We start from the raw sequence: 23,037 nt of genomic DNA, 5'->3' as shown, positions 1-23,037 counted from the left end.
CGAAGAGGGTGACAGAGCATGAGATGATTGGATGGCATCACTGACTTAATGGACATGAGTTTGAGCAAACTCTGGGAGATAATGAAGGACAGGGAAGCCTGGTGTGCTGCAGTTCATGAGGTCACAAAGAGTTGGACACGACTTAGTGACTGAACAACAGCAACAACTTAGTATACAAAATAGAAAATAAAGCTGGACTTAGAGAATGAAGATTGTATGGGATAGTGAATGGCGCTATACCAATGCCAATCATTTTTTTCCTCTAGATCACATTTCACCTTTCATTTTCTACTCTCCCCAGACACCATGTTCTCCATCCTCCTCCTGACCTTATTACATTAAAATCCTCTTCATTCTGGCCATTTACTGCCTGTGAGAGCATATTCTGCGTTGAGACCACAGCGATCATTGATAGAAGACATGCTGGCCATATACCACCCTGGTCTGTCCATCTCTGACCACCAGTGAGTGCCCTGGACATGGTAATTGTCACTCTGTGTCCCTGGTTTCAGTGTTACCACACTCTCAGCTGGGTAAGCCTCTTGTCACTACTCTGAACTGACTCCTAGCTCTGCCACCTGTTTACTTATGATAACTTTCTGCTACTTTCTCAGTTTCATTTTCCAGATCTGTATCTGTGACCAACTTTGGTACTTAGGTTGGGTTCTAAAGCTGAAATTTGTGTTTACATTATTTTAACAGTGTTTAAAAATGAGCTTACTGATTTATTTGACATAGTGTTAAAAAATATAAAATTAAGATTTGTACAGTACCTTAAAATCAAACATGTTTAAAGAACCATTCCTATTGTTAATGCCTTATCTCAACTATTTTTATATCTCAGATACATTTATGTTATTTCTTTTTTATATAGGATGCAAATTGTGACTCATATTCTGTCATTATAATTTTACTTGATCTCACTTTAAATTTATGACCACCTGCTTCAAGTGAGCCCTTGGAGCTGCCATGCGATCCTACTCATTTCTTTGCCAATTCACTGTCTCATTTTATAGATAATTATTTCACACCTCCATCTCTCACTTCAAACTTCCAATTCCTCCTTCCACATTACTCTTAGCTGATGACTGTGCTTTCTATTTCTCTGAGAAAATAGAAAACACAAAAACCGACCATACGCATACATCTCCCAACTTATCCTGTGTAGACTCTGCCTTCTCTCCCTTTGTTGTGGGCAAACTGTCCATGTTCTTCCATTTTACACCAGACCTTTTCCTCTGTTATCTACTCAGAAATATCATTTCAGCATTTGCCACTCTTTCTATTGCATTACCCATTTTTCTCACTCTACTGAATTATTCTCTCAGTCATTCTTACTCAATATTCAGTTATTCTTGTGCACAATCATTATATAGTCATGCTGTAATATCTCCCACCTAAAAATTCTCCCTTGCTCCCACATGTCCCTACAGCCAGTAGTACCTCATGTCTCTTCTCTTTGCTCACACACCTGTCCTCTCTTCTCTCTGAATCCTCGCTTGTCAGTCTTCAAACTGCATCACTTCAGCCCATTTCAGCTCTTGTCAAAGTGGCCAGTGATTTCCCCATTTTCTAACCTACTGGTCAACTGTAAGTCCTCAACTTACTAGCCCTATGCAATATTTGACAGAAGTGCTGCCTCTTTTTCTCTCCTTGACTGCACTCCCTCTTAGTTATCTTCTCACGTCATGGTCCACTTCCAGTTTCCTTTATTGGCTCCTCTTCTTTTCTGTTTCCTCTAAATGTTGGAATACTCCAAGTCCATCCTCGGAATTCTTCCTTCTCTTTAGACATTCTTTTGATCCTATTCAGTCTCCTGACTTTAAATAACATCTATACACTTTCAAATACAAAATTATATCTCTGGCTTGAATTTCTCCTTGAACTACACACTTATATGCCCAAATAACTTCCTGACATCTCCAAATGGATATCTAAAGAGCATCTCACACACAACATGTCCAGAACAAATGTTCTGATTCTTACTATCATCAAACTAAGCTTTTGGAAAGTCCATAAATAATAAGCTCATTATTTTAGTTCCTTGGGCCAAAGATTTGCCATCATCTATACTCCCATTTCTCTTACACCCATATCCTATTGAAAGATTGTTGCTGAACCACGAAAGACGTCAGTATTCTTGGCCTCTAGGGCTAGAGATGAGGCTTGATGGCTCAGAGATTTTGTGTAATAGAGTTATTAAAGTATAAAAGGGATAGAAAAAGCTTCTGACATAGACATCAGAAGGGGGCAGAAAGAGTACCCCCTTGCTAGTGTTAGCAATGGAGTTATATACCTTATAATAAGTTATTACAATGAATCAAAAGAATGTCTGGAGGTTGTAAAGATCTTACTAGACCCACTCCCATAATTTACATTTTAAGATAACAGGATTAGCCAGATTCTCAGGAAGGAGCAACTGTCCTCAAGCAGGATACATTGTTGTTATATAGTCCTTAGTACAGAGTTTAATGTCTTCCCTTATGGCTCAGATAGTAAAGCGTCTGCCTGCAATGCAGGAGACTTGGGTTCGATCCCTGGGTTGGGAAGATCCCCTGGAGAAGGAAATGACAACCCACTCCAGTACTCTTGCCTGGAAAATTCCATGGACAGAGGAGCCTTGTAGGCTACAATCCATGGGGTCACAAAGAGTCAGACACGACGGAGTGACTTCACTCACTCACAGAGTTTAAACTGAGTTGTTTGTTGTGTAATCATCAGTTCCAGGCTTAAAGATAAAAACGTTTTATGTGACTAAGACTGAGGAATGTAGAGGGAAAAAAAAATTTGTCCTTTTCTCTTCCTTGAGAATTCCAGACCCCTCTCTCTTTGGGGACCCCAGGACTTTTTATCAACCTGCCTAGGAATTGACTTTCTCACTATCCAACAGTAAATTCCATTGGCTCTACCTTAAAATATGTCCAGAATACATAGAGACCTGACTACTTCTTTCCACTTCTCAGACTACTATCCAGATCCAAGTCATTGTAAAATCCCCCTGACTACCCTCTGCTCTTCCACCATTGCCCCTAGTAACCTACATTCCACACAGAAGCAGGGACCTCCTTTTATACAATGTTAGTCAAGTGATGTCACTCTTCTGCTCTAGTCTCTCCAAAGGCTTCACCTCATTCAGAGTAAATGTCATGTCCTCCCAGAGGCCTCATATCCTGTGACTGTTCCCCATTACCATCATGTTCCAGGTTCTTATAAAACACTCTTCCCCAGATAGCTATGTGATGTCTTCACTTACTCCAGACCTCTCTCAAATATTACCTTATCATAAATACCTTCCTAGATTGATGGATAAAAAACAGCACTCCCCAACCTTGCCACCATCTTCCTTAACTTTCTATCTTTCTGCATAGTATCAATTGGCACTTGACATGTTATACATTTATGTGTTTATTTCTGCCTCCCTCCACTAGAATATAGCCTCCATAAGAGTATACCTTTATGCTCAGCCCTAGAACAAACAGTACCAAGAACACAGCAGCCACTCCATTAATATTTGAAAAATGAAAGAATTTAGTAACATGTTACATTTGAAAGAATATGCCCTTCAAGAACAATAACAAAAATAAACATCGATTGTGCCAAGTCCTTTGCTGGCATGAGGAAACAAAGCCATAAATTATGTGATCTCTGATGTGACATTGCCTTGGGTCTGGTTGGAAGGCAGGATATAGAAATAAAGTAATAATTCAGAATGCAGGGGTGCAGAGAAAATTGCCAAATGAGTGACACAGGCACTCTGTTTGATTCAGGCTAGACATTAATCTTCTCCATCAGTGAAATTTTACTTATCCAGTGCCAGGCACTGAGCTGGGCGGGTTTTGATATGGAAGGCTTTTATTATTAAAAGGTCATATGAGCTTGCCCCTAGTAGAATTTAAATGAATCAGGACTAGAGAAATAGCATTTCAGACAGGAAAAAGGAAGTGAGCAAAGGCATGAAATTGGAAATGTGTGTGACATGTTTGGATAAAAATGAGGCCACTGGTTATTCAGGGTTTCGCGTATGAAAGTAAGAGATGATGGAGTTAGAAATGTGGGGACCACGAATAAAAGGCTAAGAGGTAGAGACTCTACTTCTCATCTAATAGGTTCCTATTGAGAGGGAAGCAGATTCTCTCCAGGCTTTCATTGCATCCTGCACACACTTTAATCTCTGCAATTCCCTCTATCACATTAGAAATGATAAGAAACGAGGGTCACATACATGAGTAAGTTTAAATTAGGTCGACCCTCCACTCAATTACTGCCTTCGCTAGCCTGGGAACTGTGCTTTTCCTGCAGGTTGGTTGGCCATTTGTTTTTGCACCACTGCCTGGCACAATAACAGCACCTTAGGAGGTGCTCAGGAAATGTTAGCTGAATGAGTAGATGAAGGAATGACTCTCAATAAGTGTTTGTTCATTCAAATTGAAAGCAGCTGAGAATCCTTTGCCTGCAGGTTATCTTTTTTATTTAAAATATAGTAAACAAACAAATATACAGCAAAAATAAAATTGAGATATCTTTCAAATTAGCAATAACAAGACTCTCAGTTTATCTTAGCAGATAGGTGTAGACAAGACCTGTGAGAATTCATCTTCAGCTTAGCGCAGTATGAGTATCCATAGTAGGCATTCCCCTTATGTTTGCATGAACCATACTGAAAATTGCCCCCACAGTCTTTGGAGGTTTTTCATTGAAAACTATGTTTGTGATGGCAGTGGCCCAGCTGTTTCATTGCCTGACACACAGCCTTGTCCACAGAAGGTGCTTAGTAAAAGTCAGTGGAATGAAATGAGTAAGAGTAAAAAGAAGTGAAGTCCATAATTTTGCTGTATCTCAGTCTTCCTGACATTTAAGCAGAGCCCCCTGTGCAGGGGAGACTGAAATGACCGAAACAGCCCAGTTGTTTCAGGAGAGGGAGGATTCCGCTTTTCACTAGGAAGTCTTCAGAGAGGGACTCAGAGCTCAATTAGTACTTAGTACTCACTTGGGTGGTAACTGTAGCCTCTGCATCTGTTCCCTTAGACATAAGAGGCAGATAGAATTGAGGCAGAAGGAAAACTGGGAAGGGACAGTTCCTAAGGAACATAAAAGGATATTTTGGGGATGAATGTGAGGAGTCAGATGAGAGGGTGAGTAGGACAGAAACTCAATCTGAGTGCCTGTAAAGCAGAGGCAACTCTATCCCTAACACTGTGCTGAGCGGAGTTCAAATGCAGAGCTCGGCCAAGTGTCAACTAACTTTCCTACATGCGCTCCTTAGTCATCTAGGCAGCTGGACACATTTATCATCATCTTCCCTCCCCTCAATGGACCATTATGTTCTCTGCAGAGTGATTTATTGTCAGGGTGAAAATCCCAGGAAATTGCCTTCACACAAAAAATCTTTTCCTTGGCCTCAAACCAGTCAATAACTCCCAGCCCCAGGAGAGATGTGTTTTGTTTTGGTTTTCCACTCTTAGTATTTTGTTAAGTGATTTGTTTGATCATACACAATATATATTATCTCAGAATTTCTGCTGCCATCTTCAACTTTGGGGCTGCTTCAACTTTCCTGTGAATGTCCTTGTAAATCAATCTCATTCTTTTCCATTCTCTTTCTAAATTCTACATTTGAATGCTTAATGGAATTTGTTTCTTTTTTTTTTTTTTTGAGTATAGATTCCTAAGAAGATTCTAGAAATCTCCTCCTCCATTCAATTCAAGCATTTCTTGATGGTATCACTTTACAGTTGTTTCCATAAGAGACCCTGTGTTGGCCCCATGGGGACTGTTCAGAGCCTGAGGTCACCCTGGGATGGAAGGATCAGAGGAGAGTACCCAGAGCAACGTCAGGGATCCAGGTGCAGGAGTCCACAGGAAGAAGATAAGGAAGAAAGAAAGGGATGAAATTCTGGAATTGGACATTTCAGGAAATGAAAGGGGTGTGAAAAAACCTGGGGGATGACTTAAGGGAGGGAAATTTATATGAATCACAAAGAGTTGCACAGTCTGACTTGAGCCCAGAAGACACTCTTAAAAATGAAAAATTTTTTAAATCAGAAACTTTATTTTTTAAAAAAGGTTTATTTATTTGGCTGTGTTAGGTCTTATTTTCAATATGCAAGCTCTTAGTCCTGGCATATGGGATCTAGTTTCCTGATTTGGGATTGAACCTGGGGTCCCTGCATTGGGAGTGCAGAGTCTTAGCCACTACCAGAACTACCAGAAAAGCCCTCAGAAACTTTATTTTATTAAAAAAAAATTTAATAGCCAGTTCTCTTTATTTGTGGTAGTTATGTTCTATAAAACTAATGCAAACACTGAGTTACTAAATATTAAAACATTGCTTCTAGGAAAATATATCTATATTTCACATGTATACATACATTTCTCACATAGATTACAAGCTAAAATCCTAAAACAACTCATCCTGGTAAAACCTGCTTTCTTTATCTCACAAAAGGAAACATGCTACAACTATGTCAACTTTTTTCATTTTTTAAGTGAAAATGAGACAAATTACAAATGTTAAAGTATCTATAAACTCATAGGAGAATTATTTTTAATTTGGCAAAGAAGATTTAATGAACATCCATTTACCAGGGTCCCATCTACTGCAAGGCCCCTGCCTTGCTTCTTCTGTTCTTCCCATCCCAGTAGGATGTTAACTAAGGGCAAGTTACTTCACCTCTGAGGATTCTCATTTCCCCAGCTATAAAATGAGAGAAATGGACAACTGCTGGCTCAAGTCGCTTCTAGTTCTTCAGTAAATTGATTTTATCATCACCATTTTCTATCCTAGAAAAATCACAGAAAGTGTACTTAGGGATAAAAGCAGCTAAAGTAAAAAACCTGTTGGAAATGCCTTACGTACTGCATTGGAGACAGATGTAACTTATCATCAAATCCTTAGTGTTTCAACTTACTCTTAAAGATGCTGCTTGAAGTCTCTATAAAAGTGAGGCAAACATGATGGACACACTCTCCTGGGGAGACTATACTACCAAAAACAAATCCCCAGAAAGTACTGCTAAAACTCAGTTGCATGAAATATAGGGGAAAACTGTAATTGGTACATTATTTCTGAATCTTTATACAAATTATATTATTTTATATCTGTGAATTTTTTCACACTTTGAAATGTTGGTGATAATATCTGCAAACTTTTGTCCAATTTGTTCCACAAACTGTGGGAAATTCTTCAAGAGATGGGAAAAACAGACCACCTTACCTGCCTCCTGAAAAATCTGTATATAGGTCAAGAAGCAACAGTGAGAACTGGACATGGAACAACAGACTGGTTTCAAGTTGGAAAAGGAGTACATCAAGGCTGTATATTGTCAACCTACTTACTTAATTTATATGCAGAGCACATCATGCAAAATGCCAGGCTGGACAAAACATAAGCTGGAATCAAGATTGCTGAGAGAAATATCAATAACTTCAGATATGCAGATGATACCACCCTTAGGGCAGAAAGTGAAGAACTAAAGAGCCTCTTAATGAAAGTGAAAGAGGAGAGTGAAAAACCTGGTTTGCAGGTCAACTTTCAAAAAAAGATCATTGCATGCAGTCCCATCACTTCATGGCAAATAGATGGATGGGGAAACAATGGAAACAGTGACAGATCTTATTTTCTTGGGCTCCAAAATCACTACAGATGGTGATTGCAGCCATGAAATTAAAAGACACTTGGTCCTTGGAAGAAAAGCTATGACTAACCTAGACAGTATATTTAAAAGTAGAGATTACTTTGCTAACAAAGGTCTGTCTAGTCAAAGCTATGGTTTTACCAGTAGCCATGTATGGATGTGAGATTTGGACTATAAAGAAAGCTGAGCACAGAAGAATTGATGCTTTGGAACTGTGGTGTGAAGAAGTCTCTTGAGAGTCCCTTGGACTGCAAGGAGATCAAATTAGTCAATCCTAAAGGAAATACCTCCTGAATATTCATTGGAAGGAATGATGTTGAAGCTGAAACTTCAATACTTTGGCCACCTAATGTGAAGAACTGACTCATTTGAAAAGACCCTGATGCTGGGAAAGATTGAAGGTGGGCAGAGAAGGGAATGACAGTGGATGAGATGGTTGGATGACATCACTGATTCGATGGACATAAGTTTGAGCAAGCTCCAGGAATTGGTGAAGGACAGGGAATCCTGACATGCTGCAGTCCATGGGGTCACAAAGAGTCAGAAATGACTGAGTGACTGCACTAAACTGACCTTTTTTCTTGAAATGTTAGAAGAAAGAATTAGATAGTATGTGTAAGGGGCTTGGGGTGTTTGGAAATAAAGTCACAATGGAAATGCATCTCTACCTAATTATCAGATACATCTCAGCCATCAAAACTGCACTCCAGAAGTCCCTAACAAGCCTGTTTCCCCTCCTTCTTGGTCATGAAAAAGCCAACCATCGGCTCAGGCCAAAATGTTTGACACCTCTTTTTCTCAATATTTTATCTTATCTGTCACTAAATGTTGTCTTTTCTACCTTGAAAATATATCCAAAATCTGGTCACTTCTCAATATCATTTCAGTTCTAGTCACCACACTTTCTACTAACATACATCCTTTCTTCTAAACTTGCATTCTCTAGCCAGTCTTCTCACAGAAGCAGCCAGAAGCACACAGCAGTTCACATCCCCCCTTTGATCAAAACCTTCCAGAGGCTTCCCATTTTTCTGCAAGTAAAACCACAAAAGCAAACAAAACCCCAGGTGGTCTGGGTCTGACTTTCCCACCCTGTAACTTTTCCCACCACCTTGTTGACCTCATCCCTGCCCACTCAGCTCCAGCTACACTCTCCTCCTTGTTGCTCCTTGAATGCAGCAGCCCAGCCAACTTGGATGAATGAATGAAGAGACAGAGCCAAAGTAAAAACAATGCCAAGTTGTTGCTGTGACTGGTGATGGAAGTAAAGTCTGATGCTGTAAGAACAATATTGCATAGGAAATTGGAAAGTTAGGTCAAAGAATCAAGGTAAATTGGAAGTGGTCAAATAGGAGATGGCAAGAGTGAACATCAACATTTTAGGAATCAGTAAACTAAATTGGACCTGAATGGGCCAATTTAGCTCAAATGACCATTATATCTTCTAAGAATCCCTTAGAAGAAATGGAGTAACCATCATTGTCAACAAAACAGTCAGAAATGCTGTTCTTGGGTGCAATCTCAAAAATGACAGAATGATCTCTGTTCATTTCCAAGGCAAAACATTCAATATCACAGTAATCTAAGTCTATGCCCCAAGCAGTATTGCTGAAGTGGAACAGTTCTATGGAGACCTACAAGACCTTCTAGAACTAACACCCAATAAAGATGTCCTTTTCATTATAGGGGACTGGAATGCACAAGTAGGAAGTCAAGAGATATCTGGAGTAACAAGCAAGTTTGGCCTTGGAGTACAAAATGAAGTAGGGCAAAGGCTAATAGAGTTCTAACAAGAGAACACACTGGTCATAGCAAACATCCTCTTCCAAGAACACAAGAGAAGACTCTACACATGGACAACACCACAGGGTCAATACCAAAATCAGATTTACTATATTCTTTGCAGCCAAAGATTGAGAACCTCTATACAGTCAGCAAAAATAAGATTTACTATATTCTTTGCAGCCAAAGATGGAGAACCTCTATACAGTCAGCAAAAATAAGACTGTGGCTCAGATCATGAAGATAGACCCATCTGAATGCAGACTTCCAAAGAATAGCAAGGAGAGATAAGAAGGCCTTCTTCGGTGATCAATGCAAATAAATAGGGGTCAACAATAGAATGGGAAAGACTAGAGATCTCTTCAAGAAAATTAGAGATACCAAGGGAAATTTTCATGGAAAGATGAGCACAAGAAAGTACAGAAATGGTATGGACCTAACAGAAGCAGAAAACATTAAGAAGAGGTGGCAAGAATACATAGAAGAACTATCCATAAAAGATCTTCATGACCCAGATCACCAGGATGGTGTGATCACCCACCTAGAGCCAGACATCCTGGAATATGAAGTCAAGGGCCTTAGGAAGCATCACTACAAAGTGAGTGGAGGTGATGGAATCCCAGTTGAGCTATTTCAAATCCTAAAAGATGATGCTGTGAAAGTGCTGCATTCAATATGCCAGCAAATTTGGAAAATTCAGCAGTAGCCACAGGCCTAGAAATGGTCAATATCATTCCAATTCCCAAAGAAAGGCAATGCCAAAGAATGTTCAAGTTACCGCACAATTGCACTCATCTTACAGGCCAGCAAAGGAATGCTCAAAATTCTCCAAACTAGTTTACATCAGTACATGAACTGTGAACTTCCAGATATTCAAACTGGATTTATAAAAGGCAGAGAAACCAGTTATCAAATTGCCAACATCTGTTGATCATTGAAAAAGCAAGACAGTTCCAGAAAAACATCTACTTCTGTTTCATTGACCATGCTAAAAGTTTTGACTGTGTGGATCACAACAAACTGGAAAATTCTTCAAGGGATGAGAATACCAGACCACCTTACCTGCCTCCTGAGAAATCTGTATGCACGTCAAGAAGCAACAGTTAGAACTGAACATGGAACAACAGACTGGTTTTAAATCAGGAAAGGAGTTCGCCAAGGCTATGTATTGTCACCCTGCTTATTTAACTTAGATGCAGAGTACGTCATGAGAAATGCTGAACTGGATGAAGCAAAAGCTGCAATCCAGATTTCCAGGAGAAATATCAATAACCTCAGATACACAAATGATGCCACCCACATGGCAAAAGTGAAGAAGAACTAAAAAGCCTCTTGATGAAAGAGGAGAGTGAAAAACCTGGCTTAAAACTCAACATTCATGGGGGCAGTCCCAAGATGGTGGAGGAATAGGATGGGAAGACCACTTTCTCCCCCATATATTTATCAAAAGATCATTTGAATGCTGAGTACCTTCCACAAAACAATTTCTGAACGCTGACAAAGGACACCAGGCACCCAAAAAGTCAGCCAAAAGACAAAAAGAGAGACAAGAGAGTTAGGGACAGTGATCTGTCCTGGGGAGGGAGTCGTGAAGGAGGAGAAGTTTCCAAACAGCAGAACACCCTCTCACCGATGGGTCTGTGGGGAGTTTCGGAATCTCAGAGGCCAACATAACCTGGAGGAAAACAAAAAACAAAAACCCCCACAGAATATGTGCCTAACCACAACCGCAAGCAGAGAAGCAGCCCAGATGCTCATGTCCATGGCCAGCGAGTGCAGGCTGGACAGGGAATCGCGGGCTGCATGCTTAGGGTAAGGACTGGTCCTGAATGCCCTGAGGACAATCTGAGGGAGCTAATGTGAGATAGCAACAGAAACTGTGGGATCAGTTCAGTTCAGTTCAGTCATTCAGTCGTGTCTGACTCTTTGTGACCCCATGAATCGCAGCTCGCATGAGGTGTCCAAAGTACTGGAGCTTCAGCTTTAGCATCATTCCTTCCAAAGAAATCCCAGGGTTGATCTCCTTCAGAATGGACTGGTTGGATCTCCTTGCAGTCCAAGGGACCCTCAAGACTCTTCTCCAACACCGCAGTTCAAACGCATCAATTCTTCAGTGCTCAGACTTCTTCACAGTCCAACTCTCACATCCATACATGACCACAGAAAAAACCATAGCCTTGACTAGACGGACCTTAGTCGGCAAAGTAATGTCTCTACTTTTGAATATGCTATCTAGGTTGGTCATAACTTTTCTTCCAAGGAGTAAGCGTCTTTTAATTTCATGGCTGCAGTCACCATCTGCAGTGATTTTGGAGCCCCAAAAAATAAACTCTGACACTGTTTCCACTGTTTCCCCATCTATTTCCCATGAAGTGATGGGACCAGATGCCAAAAGAGAGAGAGAACTTTCCTACAAAAAGGCTTTAACCTAATGTGGAGCCTGGCCTGCTCAGAGAAGAAAGGATTGAGCAAATACCAAAGAGGAGCTAGCCAGCTACATACAGTCGCTTCCCCCAACTAGAGGCAGAGAGGCAGACGTGCAACAGCCAGAGCTGGAAGGCAAGGGGCAATCTTGGTCTCAGAGACCAGCATCCTCCACGAAACTGTGAACAGGCTCCCACTTGCTAACTACATCTTCCTGGGATCCTGAATGTTTGACATCAGGAGGGTTACAGCCTGAAATCAGCTCCCCAGAAGAGACACACAGCACACCTGAGATGGTGCTCTCACAGCACACCTGGGAAACCAAGCTGCCAGGACCAGGGAGGTGATTAAGATGCAGGGTCCACCTGGGACAGTGCACTCCCCAAACACCTGGTTGCCTGAGCTGCTCAGGCCTGGGAAAGGCACAAAATCCTCACCCAACCGAGTCTGTGCCCTTGCAGAGTATGGAAAAACCTGAACCTGAGCAGCTTAGACCTGGGAAGTGCATGAAACGCAGGGTCCACTTTGGACAGTACCCCTGCAGAGCAACCTGGAATCTGAGCAGTGTAGACCCAGAAAGCACACACCACCATGAGCTGGGGCAAACCCGTTGTGGTCCATACACGGTGAGCACTCCCCACACATGCCAGTGATCTTTGTTTGCAGTGTTCCTCCCTCCCCACAACACAACTAAACAAGTGAGCCTAAGTGACCACCTTTGCCTGCTTGTGTCAGGGTGGAAATTAAACACTGAAGAGACTTGGAAACAGAAGAAGCCAAAATAAATGAAGAAGAGGGACCCACTCTGAAAGTGACAGGTGCAACAGATTAAAATCCTGTAGTTAACATTGACTAAGCATTGGAAGAGGCCTATAAACCTCCAGTTCAGTTCAGTTCAGTTCAGTCACTCAATCATGTCCAACTCTTTGTGACCCCATGGACTGCAGCAGGCCAGGCCTCCCTGTCCATCACCAACTCCCAGAGTTTACTCAAACTCATGTCCATCGAGTCGGTGATGCCATCCAACCATCTCATCCTCTGTACTTCCCTTCTCCTCTTGCCTTCAATCTTTCCCAGCATCAGGATCTTTTCCACTGAGTCAGTTCTTCGCATCAGGTGGCCAAAGTATTGGAGTTTCAGTTTCAACATCAGACCTTCCAATGAACACCCAGGACTGATCTCTTTTAGGAAGGATTAGTTGGATCTCCTTGCAGTCCAAGGGACTCTCAAGAGTCTTCTCAAACACCACAGTTCAAAAAAACCTTGAGAAGAAGTATAAGCTGGGACAAGGAACTATCTGAAACTGAGCTGACCCCACACTGCCTATAACAGCTCCACAGAAATTCTCAGATATATTTTTAATATTATCATTTTTAAGTTGTTCTTATTTTTAAGTTCTTTATTACTCCTTTAATTTTCATTTTTATAACCTACTATTACCTTGCAGAAAAAAAGACCATATTTTTAAAGCAAATTTCATATATATATATATATATTATAATTTTGTGATTGATTTTGTTTTGTATTTTTAATACTGTATTTTTGAGAGTCTAAACTCTACTCTGGACATTTAATCTTTGCTTTTTGGTATTTTTTTAAATCAATTTTGTACCTTTAAGGATCTAATATTCAGGGTTATCATTACCGTCTTTCTAAATTCCATATATATGTGTTAGTATACTGTATTGGTGTTTTTCTTTCTGGCTTACTTCACTCTGTATAATCGGCTCCAGTTTCATCCACCTCATTAGAACTGATTCAAATGTATTCTTTTTAATGGTATGCAAGACAGCAAAAGAGACACAGATGTATAGAACAGTCTTTTGGACTCTGTGGGGAGGGAGAAGGTGGGATGATTTGGGAGAATGGAATTGAAACATGTATCATATCATATAAGAAACGAATCACCAGTCTAGGTTTGATGCAGGATACAGGATGCTTGGGGCTGGTGCGCTAGGATGACCCAGAGAGATAGTATGGGGAGGGAGGTGGGATGGGGGTTCAGGATTGGGAACACGTGTACACCTGTGGCAGATTCATGTTGATGTATGGCAAAACCAATGCAGTATTGTAAAGTAAAATAAAGTAAAATAAAAAATAATTTAAATTTTAAAAAAGAAAAGAATCTAATATTCAGTATCCATTTTCACTTAGGGGGGTGATTACTGGCTTGACTGCTCTCTCCCCTTTTGACTCTCCCTTTCCTCCCCCAGGTCACCTCTCCCCTCCCTCCCCCTTCTCTTCTCTACTTAACTCTGTAAATCTCTCTGGGTGTTCTGGGCTGTGGAGAACACTTAGGGAACTGATTACTGGCTACATTGGTCTCTCCCCTTTTGATTCTCCTTCTTCTCCCCCTAGTCACCTCTATCTCCCTCCTCCCTCTTCTCTTCTCCATGTAACTCTGTGATCCTCTCTGTGTGTCCCTCACTGTGGAGAATTTTTTCACCATTAACCTAGATGTTTTATCATCTGTGCTGTATGGATGGAGAAGTCTTGAGCTACAGTAAGTCAGAGGCAAGAGGCTTAAATCCAAAACTTGAGAACACCAGAGAACTTCTGATTCCAGGGAACATTTTGGCTCAGCCAAAAGCCATACCTACAAAGAAACCAAGCTCCACCCAAGAACCAACAAGTTCCAGAGCGAGACATACCACACTAATTCTCCAGCAACACAGGAACAGAGCCCTGGGCATTAAAAGACAGGCTGCCCAAAGCTATGCCAAACCCATAGACACCCCCAAACTCACTATTGAACACTTCGTTGCACTCCAGAGAGAAGAGATCCATCTCCACCCACCAGAATGCAAATGCAAGCTCTTCTAACCAGGAAACCTAACAAGCCACTACTCCAACCCCACCCACAGGGAGCAAGCTCCACAATAAAGAGGGACAACAAACTTCCAGCCTACAGAAAGTCCTCTGCAAACAGAGCAATCTAAACAAAATGAAAAGGCAGAGAAATATTCAGCAGGTAAAGGAACATGATAAATGCCCACCAAACCAAACAAAAGAGGAGGAGATAGGGAGTCTACTTGAAAAAGAATTCAGAATGATGATAGTAAAGATGATCCAAAATCTTGCAAACAAAATTGAGTTATAGATAAATAGATTAGACACAAGGATTAAGAAGATGCAAGAAACATTTAACAAGAACCTAGAAAAAATAAAAAAGAGTCAATCAATAATAAATAATGCAATTACTGAGATCAAAACCACTCTGAAGGGAACCAACAGTCAAATAACTGAGGCAGAAGAGGATAAGTGAGTTGGGAGATAGAATGGTAGAAATAAATGAGGTAGAGAGGAAAAAATAAAAAAGAATTAAAATAAATGAAGAAAACCTGAGACCACTGGGACAATGTTAAATGCCCCAACATTCGAATCATAGGAGTCCCAGAAGAAGACAAAGAGAAAGGGTATGAAAAAATACTTGAGGAGATAATAGCTTAAAACTTCCCTAAAATGGAAAAGGAAATAGCCACCCAGTTCCAAGAAACCCAAAGAGTCCCAAACAGGATAAACCCAAGATGAAACACCACAAGACACATGTTAATCAAACTAATGAAGATCAGACACAAAGAACAAATATTAAAAGCAGCAAGGGGAAAGCAACAAATACTACACAAGAGGATCCCGATAAGGATAACAGCTGATCTTTCAATAGAAACTCTTCAGGCCAGAAGGGAATGGCAGGACCAGTTAAAGTGATGAAAGATAAAAACTTACAATCCAGATTACTATACCCAGCAAAGATCTCATTCAAGTATGAAGGAGAAATCAAAAGCTTTACAGGCAAGCAAAAGCTGAGAGAATTCAGTGCCACCAAACCAGCTCTTCAACAAATGTTAAGATATCTTCTCTAGACAGGAAACACAGAAAAGGTTTATAAACTCAAACACAAAACAACAAAGTAAGTGGCAACAAGATCACACTAATCAATAATTACCTTAAAAATAAATGGGTTGAATGTCCCAACCAAAAGACAAAGACTGGCTGAATGGATACAAAAAAAGACCCCTATATATGCTCTCTACAAGAGACCCACTTCAAACCAAGGGACACATACAGACTGAAAGTGAAGGGCTGGAAAAAAGATATTTCATGCAAATAAAGACCAAACGAAAGTAGGAGTAGCAATACTCATATCAGATAAAACAGGCTTTTAAATAAAGGCTGTGAAAAAAGATGAAGAAGGATACTACATAATGATCAAAGGATCAATCCAAGAAGAAGATATAACAATTATAAATCTATATGCATGCAACATAGGAGCACCGCAATATGTAAGGCAAATGCTAACAAGTATGAAAGGGGAAATTAACAGTAACACAATAATAGTGGGAGACTTTAATACCCCACTCACACCTATGGCTAAATCAACCAAACAGAATATTAGCAAGGAAACACAAACTTTAAATGATGCAATGGACCAGTTAGACCTAATTGATATCTATAGGAGATTTCACCCCTCAAAAATGAATTTCACCTTTTTCTCAAGTGCACATGGAACATTCTCCAGGATAGATTACATCCTGGGCCATAAATCTAGCCTTGGTAAATTTTTTAAAAATGAAATTATTTCAAGTATCTTTTCTGATCACAGTGTGGTAAGATTAGATGTCAACTACAAGAAAAAAAAAACTGTTAAAAATACAAACATATGGAAGCTAAGCAACACGATTCATAATAACCAAAAAAATCACAGAAGAAATCAAAAAAGAAACCAAAATATGCATAGAAACAAACAAAAACATGACAACTGAAAACCCATGGGATTCAGTAAAAGCAGTGCTAAGGGGAAGGTTCATAGCAATACAAGCTTACCTCTAGAAATAAGAGAAGATTCATATAAATAACCTAACTTTACACCTAAAGCAATTAGAAAAAGAAGAAATGGAGAACCCAGGATTAGTAGAAAGAAATAATTCTTAAAAATTAAGGCAGAAATAAGTGAAAAAGAAACAAAGGCAACTACAGCAAAAATCAACAAGACTAAAAGTTGGTTCTTTGAGAAAATAAATAAAAGAGACAAAACCATTAGCCAGACTCAGAAAAGAATCAAATCACCAAAATTAGAAATGAAAATGGAGAAATCACAACAAACAACACAGAAATACAAAGGTTCATAAGAGACTACTATCAGCAACTATACACCAATAAAAGGGACAACTTGAAAGAAATGGACGAATCTTAGAAAAGTATAACATTCCAAAACTGAACCAGGAAGAAATAGAAAATCTTAACAGACCCATCAAGCATAGAAATCGAAACTGTAATAAAAAATCTTCCAACAAACAAAAGCCTAGGGCCAGATGGCTTCACAGGTGAATTCTACCAAAAATTTAGAGAAGAGCTAACACCAGTCCTACTCTTCCAGAAAACTGCAGAGGAAGGTAAGCTGCCAAACTCATTCTATGGGGCCACCATCACCCTAATACCAAAACCAGACAAAGATGCCACAAAAAAGAAAACTACAGGCCAATATCACTGATGAACATGGAAGCAAAAATCATCAACAAAGTTCTAGCAAACAGAATCCAACAACATATTTAAAAGACCATACATCATGACCAAGTGGGCTTTATCCCAGGGATGCAAGAATTCTTCAATATTCACAAATCAATCAATGTGATACACCACATTAACAAATTGAAAGATAAAAACCACATATTATCTCAATAGATACAGAGAAAGCCTTTGACAAAATTCAACATCAATTTATGATAAAAACCCTCAGAAAGCAGGCATAGAAGGAACATACTTCAACATAATAAAAGCTATATATGATAAACCCACAGCAAACATTATCCTCAATGGTGAAAAACTGAAAACATTTCCCCTAAAGTCAGGAACAAGACAAGGGTGCCCACTCTCACCACTACTATTCAACATAGTTTTGGAAGTTTTAGCTACAGCAGTCAGAGGGAAAAAAGAAATAAAAGGAATCCAGGTTGGAAAAGAAGTAAAACTCTCACTGTTTGCAGATGACATGATCCTTTACATAGAAAATCCTAAAGACACCAAGAAAAAATTACTAGAGCTTATTAATGAACATAGGAAACTTGCAGGATATAAAATTAATACACAGAAATCCCATACATTCTTATACACAAACAATGAGAAAACAGAAAGAGAAATTAAGGAAAAAATTCCATTCACCATTACAACAAAAAGAATAAAATACTTAGGAATAAATCTACCTAAAGAAACAAAAGACCTATAATTAGAAAACTATAAAACACTGATGAAAGAAATCAAAGATGACACAAATAGATGGAGGAATATACCATGTTCATGGATCGGAAGAATCAATATAGTGAAAATGAGTATATTACCCAAAGAAATCTATAGATTCCATGCAATCCCTATCAAGCTACCAACGGTATTTTTCACAGAACTAGAACAACTAGTTTCAAATTTTATATGGAAGCACAAAAAACCCTGAATAGCCAAAGCAATCTTGAGAAATAAGAAGGGAACTGGAGGAATCAACCTGCCTGATTTCAGACTATACTACAAAGTTACAGTCATCAAGAGAGTATGACCCATGGCTGATTTGTGTGAATGTACAGCAAAAACCAACACAATATTATAAAGTAATTAGCCTCCAATTAAATTTTTTTAAAAGACAGTATGGTACTGGCAAAAAGACAGAAATATAGATCAATGGAACAAAATAGAAAGCCCAGAGATAAATCAATGCACCTATGGATATGTTATCTTTGACAAAGGAGGCAAGAATATACAATAGGGAAAAGACAATCTCTTTAACAAATGGTGCTGGGGAAACTTGTCAACCACCTGTAAAAGAACAAAACTAGAACACTTTCTAACACCATACATAAAAATAAACTCAAAATGGATTAAAGATCTAAATGTACGACCAGAAAATATAAAGCTCCTAGAGGAAAACATAGGCAAAACACTCTCTGACATAAATCACAGCAGGATCCTCTATGATCCACCTCCAAGAATAATGGAAATAAAAGCAAAAATAAGCTTAAAAGCTTTTACACAACAAAGGAAACTATAAGCCAGGTGAAAAGACAGCCTTTGGAATGGGGGGAAATAATAGCAAATGAAGCAACTGACAAAGAATTAATCTCAAAAATATACAAACAGCTCATTCAGCTCAATACCAGAAAAATAAATGACCCAATCAAAAAATGGGTCAAAGAACTAAACAGACATTTCTCCAAAGAAGACATACAGATGGCTAACAAACATAGGAAAAGATGTTCAACATCACTCATTATCAGAGAAATGCAAGTCAAAACCACAAGAGGTACCATCTCATGCCTGTCAGAAAGTCTACGAGCAATAAATGCTGGAGAGGTTGTGGAGAAAAGTGAACCCTCTTACACTGTTGGTGGGAATGCAAAGTACTACAGCCACTATGGAGAACAGTGTGGAGATTTCTGAAAAAAAACTGGAAATAGAACCGCTGTACAACCCAGCAAACCCACTGCTGGGCATACACACCGAGGAAACCAGAACTGAAAGAGACACATGTACCCCAATGTTTATCACAGCACTGTTTACAATAACTAGGACATGGAAGCAACCTAGATGTCCATTGGCAGACAAATGTGTGAGAAAGCTGTGACAAATACACAATGGAATATTACTCAGCTATTAAAAAGAACACAATTGAATCAGTTCTGACGAGGTGGATGAAACTGGAGCCTATTATACAGAGTGAAGTAAGTCAGAAAGAAAAACACAAATACAGTATATTAACACAAATATATGGAATTTAGAAAGATGGTAATGATGACCATTATGTGAGATGGCAAATGAGACACAGATATAAAGAACAGACTTTCAGACTCTGTGGGAGAAGATGAGGGTAGGATGATTTGAGAGAATAGCATTGAAATGCCTCGTCTAACTCAATGAAACCAAGCCATGCCCACGGTGCAACCCAAGATAGACAAGTCATGGTGGAGAGGTCTGACAGAATGTGGTCCACTGGAGAAGGGAATGGCAAGACACTTCAGTATTCTTGCCTTGAGAACCCCATGAACAATATGAAAAGGCAAAATGATAGGATACCAAAAGAGGAACTCCACAGGTCAGTAGGTGCCCAATATGCTACTGGAGGTCAGTGGAGAAATAACTCCAGAAAGAATGAAGGGATGGAGCCGAAGCAAAAACAATACCCAGTTGTGGATGTGACTGGTGATAGAAGCAAGATCCGATGCTGTAAAGAGCAATATTGCATAGGAACCTGGAATGTCAAGTCCATGAATCAAGGCAAGTTGGAAGTGGTCAAACAAGAGATGGCAAGGGTGAACGTCAACATTCAAGGAATCAGTGAACTAAAATGGACTGGAATGGGTGAATTTAACTCAGATGACCATTATATCTACTACTGTGGCAAAGAATCCCTTAGAAGAAATGGAATAGCCATCATGGTCAAAAAAAGAGTCCGAAATGCAGTACTTGGATGCAATCTCAAAAACAACAGAATGATCTCTGTTCGTTTCCAAGGCAAACCATTCAATATCACCATAATCCAAGTCTATGCCCCAACCAGTAACGCTGAAGAAACTGAAGTTGAACAGTTTTATGAAGACCTACAAGACCTTTTAGAACTAACACCCAAAAAAGAGGTCCTTTTCATTATAGGGGACTGGAATGCAAAAGTAGGAAGTCAAGAAACACCTGGAGTAACAGGCAAATTTGGCCTTGGAATATGGAATGAAGCAGGGCAAACTCTAATATTTTTGCCAAGAAAATACACTGGTCATAGCAAATATCCTCTTCCAACAACACTAGAGAAGACTCTACACATGGACATCACCAGATGGTCAACACCAAAATCAGATTGATTATATTCTTTTCAGCCAAAGATGGAGAAGCTCTATACAGTTAACAAAAACAAGACCAGAAGCTGACTGTGGCTCAGATCATGAACTCCTTATTGCCAAATTCAGACTTAAATTGAAGAAAGTAGGGAAAACTGTTAGACCATTCAGGTATGACCTAAATCAAATCCCTTATGATTATACAGTGGAAGTGAGAAATAGATTTAAGGGCCTAGATCTGATAGATAGAGTGCCTGATGAACTATGGAATGAGGTTCGTGACATTGTACAGGAGACAGGGATCAAGTCCATCCCCAAGGAAAAGAAATATCAAAAAGCAAATTGGCTGTCCAAGAAAGCCTTACAAATACCTGTGAAAAGAAGAGAGGCCAAAAGCAAAAGAGAAAAGGAAAGATATAAGCATCTGAATGCAGAGTTCCAAAGAATAGCAAGAAGAGATAAGAAAGCCTTCTTCAGTGATCAATGCAAAGAAATAGAGGAAAACAACAGGATGGGAAAGACTAGAGAACTCTTCAAGAAAATTAGAGATACCAAGGGAACATTTCATGCAAAGATGGGCTCGATAAAGGACAGAAATGGTCTGGACCTAACAGAAGAAGAAGATATTAAGAAGAGGTGGCAAGAATACATGGAAGAACTGTACAAAAAAGATCTTCATGACCCAGATAATCATGATGATATGATCACTAATCTAGAGCCAGACATCTTGGAATGTGAAATCAAGTGGGCCTTAGACAGCATCACTACGAACAAAGCTAGTCGAGGTGATGGAATTCCAGTAGAGCTGTTTCAAATCCTGAAAGATGACGCTGTGAAAGTGCTGCACTCAACATGCCGGCAAATTTGGAAAACTTGGCAGTGGCCACAGGACTGGAAAAGGCTACTTTTCATTCCAATCCCAAAGAAAGGCAATGCCAAAGAATGCTCAAACTACCACACAATTGCACTCACCTCACATGCTAGTAAAGTAATGCTCAAAATTCTCCAAGCCAGGCTTCAGCAATACGTGAACCGTGAACTTCCTGATGTTCAGGCTGGTTTTAGAAAAGGCAGAGGAACCAGAAATCAAATTGCCAATATCTGCTGGATCATGGAAAAAGCAAGAGAGTTCCAGAAACACATCTATTTCTGCTTTATTGACTATGCCAAAGCCTTTGACTGTGTGGATCACAATAAACTGTGGAAAATTCTTCAAGAGATGGGAATACCAGACCACCTAACCTGCCTCTTGAGAAATCTGTATGCAGGTCAGGAAGCAACAGTTAGAATTGGACATGGACCAACGGACTGGTTCCAAATAGGAAAAGGAGTACGTCAAGGCTGTATATTCTCACCCTGCTTATTAAACTTCTATGCAGAGTACATCATGAGAAACGCTGGACTGGAAGAAACAGAAGCTGGAATCAAGATTGCCGGGAGAAATATCAATAACCTCAGATATGCAGATGACACCACCCTTATGGCAGAAAGTGAAGAGGAGCTAAAAAGCCTCTTGATGAAAGTGAAAGAGGAGAGCGAAAAAGTTGGCTTAAAGCTCAACATTCAGAAAACGAAGATCATGGCATCTGGTCCCATCACTTCATGGGAAATAGATGGGGAAACAGTGGAAACAATGTCAGGGTTTATTTTGGGGGACTCCAAAATCACTGTAGATGGTGACTGCAGCCATGAAATTAAAAGACGCTTACCACTTGGAAGACATGTTATGACCAACCTAGATAGTATATTCAAAAGCAGAGACATTACTTTGCCGACTAAGGTCCGTCTAGTCAAGGCTATGTTTTTCCTGTGGTCATGTATGGATGTGAGAGTTGGACTGTGAAGAAGGCTGAGTGCCGAAGAATTGATCCTTTTGAAGTGTGGTGTTAGAGAAGACTCTTGAGAGTCCCTTGGACTGCAAGGAGATCCAACCAGTCCATTCTGAAGGAGATCAGCCCTGGGATTTCTTTTAAGGAATGATGCTAAAGCTGAAGCTCCAGTACTTTGGCCACCTCATGCGAAGAGTTGACTCATTGGAAAAGACTCTGATGCTGGGAGGGATTGGGGGCAGGAGGAGAAGGGGACGACCAAGGATGAGATGGCTGGATGGCATCATGGACTCAATGGACATGAGTCTGAGTGAACTCCAGGAGACGGTGATGAACAGGGAGGCCTGGCGTGCTGTGATTCATGGGGTCGCAAAGAGTCGGACATGACTGAGCGACTGAACTGAACTGAACTGAACTGAACAGTATGTGAAATAAATCACCAGTCCAAGTTTGATGCATGACACAGGGCACTTAAAGCCAGTGTACTGGGACAACCCAGAGGGATGGGATGGGGAGGCAGATGAGAAGGGTTTCAGGATGAGGGACACATGTACACCC

This window comes from Capra hircus, chromosome 5 (assembly GCF_001704415.2).
Source record: "Capra hircus breed San Clemente chromosome 5, ASM170441v1, whole genome shotgun sequence".
Taxonomy (NCBI): Eukaryota; Metazoa; Chordata; class Mammalia; order Artiodactyla; family Bovidae; genus Capra; species Capra hircus.
This window is presented reverse-complemented; position numbering follows the sequence as displayed.